Consider the following 6,888-nt stretch of genomic DNA (forward strand, 5'->3'; position numbering starts at 1 on the left):
TTGAAAATATCAGGATAAGCTGACAGTGATTTGGCAGCATGTCCTAACTCTAAGTCACTAGATTTTGCATTTTCATTGGAGACTCACTTGTAAGTTGGAAATCAAAGAAACAGTCAATAGTTGCAAAAAGTTCAACCGAGGAGAGTACAAATCAATGGCCTCAGCATGCTATGAAATGATTTAGATTACAAGTCTATTAGAAGATTTTGGAATCAAACAAACAAAAGGCAATGAATCTCTATTCAGATATGTAATCAGCTATACACATTAGCAAAAATCTAGTGTTTTACGAAAGGACTAAACACATAGAGATGGACTGTCATTTCATCAGGGAGAAGGTCCTTATTGGTTTGATAAAACCAAGTTACATTTCAACTAGTTTACAAGTTACAGATATCCTCACCAGGGCATTACAGCCAAATCAATTTTACAAACTCTTAAGCAAGATGAATGTTCACCGTTCCTCTTAAGGGGGAGTATTGAGCTCACACTTGAAAGATTGAAGAACTGGATGTTGGTGTATTTTCAAAATCAAATATTATGTCACATAATGAAAAGCTATCTTAGCTCAAAGGTTATGTCACATAAAGTGACATAATGTGACTATTGGATTGTAGGTAGGTTTTCATGTGAATGGTTATGTCTCTTTGTAAAATGACATCTAAAGGTTATGAGACAAATTGAAAAAACACTATAGCTCAAAAGTTTAAATATGAAAAGTTATTGTTTCAAATTATAACTCAAAGATTATGCTTTATGAAATGAATAGTTGTCCCTTCATAAGATAATTACTAAAACAATACCTTTATCCAAAGGTTGTGTCTTGCAAAATGTAAAGATGTCTTTTAAACAAAATGGTGCCTTAATGAAAATGTTGTGTCCTTCAAGAAGAGACACTTGCAAGCCTATATAAAGGGCTTGCTGCCAACCATTTTGACAAGTCAAATCAAAAACAAAACAAGAGCAGAAAAATCAAGAGCAAGAAAAGTGTTGTGTTCTAACATAAACACTTAAGTTTCTATCAACTACAAAAGCGTCCAAATTCCTTATAATCTACTTGTTGTAGAAAGTAGGCTCTAAGGCCGAACAACTTTGGAAACCCTCAGGGTGTATCTAGCAATACACTCTTATAAAGTGCAAGACAAAGTTAGATGTTGTCTTTATTGTATCCCTAAGGCTATTTGCATTAATCCCCTTTGTATACCGAGTGGAAAGGGCGAAATAAGTCTTAAAGATAGCATTTATTGAAAGGCTCATCTTGAAGTCAATTTTACCAGTTCCTTAAATTCCATCTAGACCCCATTCGTGCCAACACTGGATAAGTGGCTTTCCTGAACAAAATGATCAAGTTAAAGAAGATAGCCACAAGAAAGAGACCCCAATGCACCGTATCAATAACAATGGGGTAAGAGGAAATAAAAGGAAGCCTATACACAGCGTTTTAATAAAAAAAGAAGGCCTCAAACAAAGGAGATTAGAACTACACCATTTTATATATAGTTTACTTTCAAAAATTAGTTAATGAAATGATTAGTTAGTTATGCTTTAATAGCCTTTTTTCCTTTTAGCTTAATGTTGAACCTGTGTATATAAACCTTGTAAAATTTTCCCTATTTGGTAATGAGAATATCCTATTCTCCCATATTCCTGCACCGCTCTTTCATCTTTTCTGACATTGTATTACAAGAAGTATTTATAACTTCTACCTAAATAACCAAAATATGATTCTACATAAGAAAAATATTTTAGATTCTCACTACACTTCTCATTTGATGCATGGTTTTTCCCTCAACAACTGGTTATGCCAATTATTTTTCTCATTGACTGAGAACTCCAGCCTCCAAGCATGGCTAGGACTACTACCGAAATCTTTATAAAGTCACTTAATTTTTGTGCCAATCAAGCCGCAGCTCAATAGGTGTCCCCCGATGATTCGTGGCTTTGGATTATGCGTGAATCACGAAAGGCTTTATCCATAAGATAATCATGTCAAGTTAGAGTATTGAAATCGAATTTAGGTTACTTCTCTTTTAAGGGTAGTAATGAGATATTCGACTGGGACTTTGACCTAGTTTTCTGAGATTATGTGTTAATATCATGATATAAAACTATGACTCGAGAAAGAAAGAAGTAAAGAGAGAACTAGTAAGCTGCTGAACAAAAGCAGAGCGTTCTTCTATATGCATGATGATCACACAGTGATCATATATGTTACAAAATGTTAAAGTTAATGACATCTGTAACAGACCGCTTAACAGGTGTTCAACCTACATACAAACAACACAACATTGTTCTATTCTAATATCAGAAGTATTGACAGCTAGTAAGTATACAAATCATGTTTTCCAAGGACTTGCACGTGTCTATGCAGGGGTTATCCTCTAACACTCCCCCTTAACACTTGCAATGGAGAGATTTAGTTGACTTCTGAAAGATTCAAATCCTGACTTCTGAAAAGGCTTGGTAAATATATCAGCTAACTGCAACTCTGAAGGGCAATATTGGACATTTATCTCATTCTTTTCCACTATATCTCTAACGGCATGATATTTCACATTTATGTGCTTAGTCTTGCCATGCCAGACAGGATTTTTGACAATAGAAATGGCAGACTTATTGTCAATAAACAAACTGTAAGAAACTTTTGCTCAAATTTGATGTCCATAAGTAACTTCCTCAGCCAAAGAGCTTGATATGCAGCTTCAGCAGCAACAACATATTCAGATTCTGCTAAAGATTGAGCTACTACAGACTGTTTATGTGAATTCCAAGAGAAAGGACCATTACCAAGTGTAAATAAATAACTTGATGTGTTTTTTGCATCTTCACTACTTCTTGCAAAATCAGAATCAGTATATCCACACAATGCAAATTCTGTTGACTTGGTCTAATGAATCCCATAAAATTCTATTTTCTTCAAGTATCTCAGAATTCTCTTGGCAGCAATCATATGCTGATCAATTGGTACTTGCATAAATCGAGAGAGAAATGCCACTAAGAATTATATATCTGGTTTAGAAGCACAGATATAAAGCAGGCATCCAATTAGTCTTCTATATGCAGAAAGGTCTTCAAGTTGGTTACCAAAATCTACACAAAGCTTATTGTATGCAGTAGAAGGAGTTGACACAGACTTGCAATCTGACATTTGAAATTTCTTGAGAACCTTAGAGATATAATTTTTCTAAGATAACCAAATATCAGTTCTCAAATGATGAACTTCAAGTCCAAGAAAATATCTCATAAGTCCCAAGTCAGTCATTTCAAATTTTGCTTGCATTTGAGATTTAAAATTTTGTAAGGCTTTTTCACAATTTCCAGGAACTAACAAATCATCCACATACAATGAAACTATCAATAGCAATTTGTTACCTGATTCAAGAGTGTACAATGTGGCTTCATTCTGACTTTTAACAAAGCCTTGATGAAACAAATGGTCATTGATTCTGCTGTACCATCTCCTTGGTGCTTGCTTCAATCCATATAAAGCCTTGTGGAGCTTATATACCTTGTTCTCACCTGATGAAAGTTCAAACCCTTCAAGTTGTTCAATATAAATTTCCTTTTTTAAGATGCCATTGAGAAATGCAAATTTTATGTATAAATGATAGACATTCCACTTAAGTGCAGCAGCCAGAGCTAACAATAATCTGATTGTGTCATACCTAGCTACTGGAGCAAACGTTTCTCCATAATCAACACCAGGTAGTTGACTATAGCCATTGGCTACTAACCGAGCTTTGCATCTGTTAAGGGAACCATCAAGATTTAACTTCTTCTTGAATATCTATTTAACACCAATGATGTTTCTATTTTCAAGTCTGTCAACCAAAGACCAGGTGCCATTTTTCTGGATCATTTGAAGTTCTTCTTGCATAGCTTTAAACCAGATAGGATCCTTATAAGCTTCAGTGTAGCAACTAGGTTCTTCAATAGTCACCAAGCTATTCTGATATATGTCTTCAAGTGATCTGGTTCCCCTAACTGGCAGATCATCTATACTCTCATCTTCTTGAATTTCAACTTGAGTATCAGAAGTAGAAATTTGATCATGGTGGCTTGGAGATGATAGTTGAGGTTGAGGTTCATTCTAGTTCCAACTGGAAGCTTCATCAAACACTATATCTCGACTCACAACAACTTTATTTTTGCTTGGCAAAAAAATTCTGTATACCTTAGCTTGAGCTCTATAGCTAACAAATACTATTGATTCAACTTTTTCACTCAATTTATTTCTCAGGATATCTAGTATGTGCACATAATATACACAACCAAACACTTTCAAATGAGCAACTGAGGGCATGAAACCATACCATGCTTTAAAAAGGATTCAGTTATTCAGGGCATGAGTTGGTAATAAATTCTGCAAACATACAGTAATATTTACAACTTCTACCTAAAACTACTAGGGCATCATCTTCTGATATAACAGGCATATGCTCATATCCATGACTATTATGTTTTTCCTTTCACTGACTCCATTCTGTTAAGGAGTATATGGAGTAGTAAGTTGATGAACTATCCCTTGCTGATTAACAAACTGAGTGAATTCATTGGAAGTATATTCACCACCATTATCAGTCCTCAAGGTTTTGATTCTATGACCAGTTTCAAGTTCAACTCTGGTTTTGAAGTTTTAAACAAATCAAAGACTTCTGACTTGAATTTCATGAAGAAAATCCAACTCCATCTGGTCATATCATCAATAAACAGAAGATAAAACTTATTGCCATTTAGTGATTCCTCACTTAGAGGTCCACCTATATCAGAGTGAATAAGTTCAAGCTTTAACTTGGTTTTGCTGGTCCTATTCAAAGGAAAAGGTTTCCTTGAAATCTTACCAAGCTGACATACACTGCATATTGAAGCATTATTAGATAACTTTGGAAGCTTATCAAGAATAATTGAGTTGCTGACTTGTTCTAAGGTCTTGTAATTACAGTGACCAAGTCTTCTGTGCCAAAGATCAATCAATGAAACAGATTGTTCCTCAACTTGCAAACATAGATGCTCAGGTTTAATAGGAAAACATCTATTCCTCATTGGTATACTCATAAGATATGCACCTGAGGGGTTGTAAATTCTGCAAGTTTTATCTTTGAATAACAGAACATAACCATCTTCTAACAATTGTCCAACACTCAAAATGTTTTGTGCAAAAGAAGGTACAAACAAAACATCATATATGTACTTGTGTCCAGTTAAGCTTTGTATTCGAACCTTCCCTATACCATATGCTTGTAGGTAACCACCATTCTCTATTCTGACTCTTGATTGATGGTTCTTATCAAGATCAACAAACATAGCTTCAGAAAGTGCAATATGCTGTGAGTTGCCACTATCAAGGAGCCATTCACAGTTACCAAAGTCACTTTCAGAATCTAACTGAGCCATGAACAAAACTTCTTCAGCTAATTCTGAGCTTTCATTTGTCTATGCAGGTTTATCTTCAATTGTTCTGTTCTTGCACACTTTATCAGAATGTCCTAATTGACTACATATTTTGCATTTTGCATCTGGCCTAAACTAGTAGTAGTCATCAGTATGATTCCTTTTCTTACAGAAAGAACATGACTTGAACTTATTTTTCTTGTTTGAAGATTGACCAGATTGAGTAATCTTCTTATCTTTATCTTTGTAATTTTTCTTAGTAAAAGCCTTAGCTTTGGCTTTACTTTTGCCTTTAGCAAGAAAGGCTTTCTCCCCTAGAGCTTTATCTCTTGCTGATATTCTCAGTTCTGCAGCTTGCAAGGCACTAACAATTTCTGTAATTGAAATGTCGGGCAGGTCTTTTGATTGTAACAGGGATGCTATTGTAGGTTCAAGCTTCCTTGGTACACTATTGAGAATCTTCTCAACTACTCGAGCTTCTTTAAGCTCTTCACCAAACAACTTTATCTGGTTAGCAAGCTGAAGAATCTTATCACGACCCAATTTCTCGGGTCATGACCGACGCATGAGCTCAATGAGCAAAGCTCACTAAGCCCAAGCAAGCCTATCCATTTACCTTTGCTTAACAAATTTATCATATCATGCATACACACACACCTTTTCCCAAGTGTGAACATAGCCAAAACACAATGGCATTATCGATAATAATATACATGCATTATACCAGTCATGTATTTAGCAATTTAAATTGCATACACATATTCACATTGTTAGATTGTATTCACAATACAAAAGGACCCATGACTTCCAGTGAAGACATTTACAATAAAAGGGATTACTATCGAATGTCAGACATATACCCATGAGATGCACTACGGGGACTCCTCGATCTAGGGTCCAACAGTCACCTGATCTGAAAACATGAATTTTTATAAAACGTGAGTGCAATACTCAGTGAGTGAATATTATAAGGGAACAAGCATACCATAAGGAATGTTTATTGAATTCATGATGCATTCATTTTCTCAAAACCATGCAATTGTTTTAGCTCATTTAAACCCCACATGAGTAAATCACTTTACAAAAATCCATGCTCAACTATGGTACCAAAAAAATGGGAAATATGGAAAAAACCCACAAGTTAGCAAAATAGACAAAAAGTTTCTCGCTGTAGCGAGAACCAGTTCTGGTGAAGGCCCTCAAACTCGAGAGTTTCTCGCTACAGTGAGAATGAATTTCGCTGCAGCGAAACAGAGCAACAAGAGAAAAGTTTCCCTTCACTCAACGAAAAAGCCATCCTGCTAAACCAACAAAATCAACATAAAACTCATGAAAATTCCCAAAGTGCAATGTATCAAATTTCACATATATGTCAACCATATATCACATTCATGAGCTTTCATTTCATAAGTCTAGATATGCATAATTTGATAGACAAACATCAATATCATCATAATCACACCCGGCTCATGTACATCCCCCCACATCGTGCACATA

This window comes from Theobroma cacao, chromosome 6 (genome assembly GCF_000208745.1).
Source record: "Theobroma cacao cultivar B97-61/B2 chromosome 6, Criollo_cocoa_genome_V2, whole genome shotgun sequence".
Taxonomy (NCBI): Eukaryota; Viridiplantae; Streptophyta; class Magnoliopsida; order Malvales; family Malvaceae; genus Theobroma; species Theobroma cacao.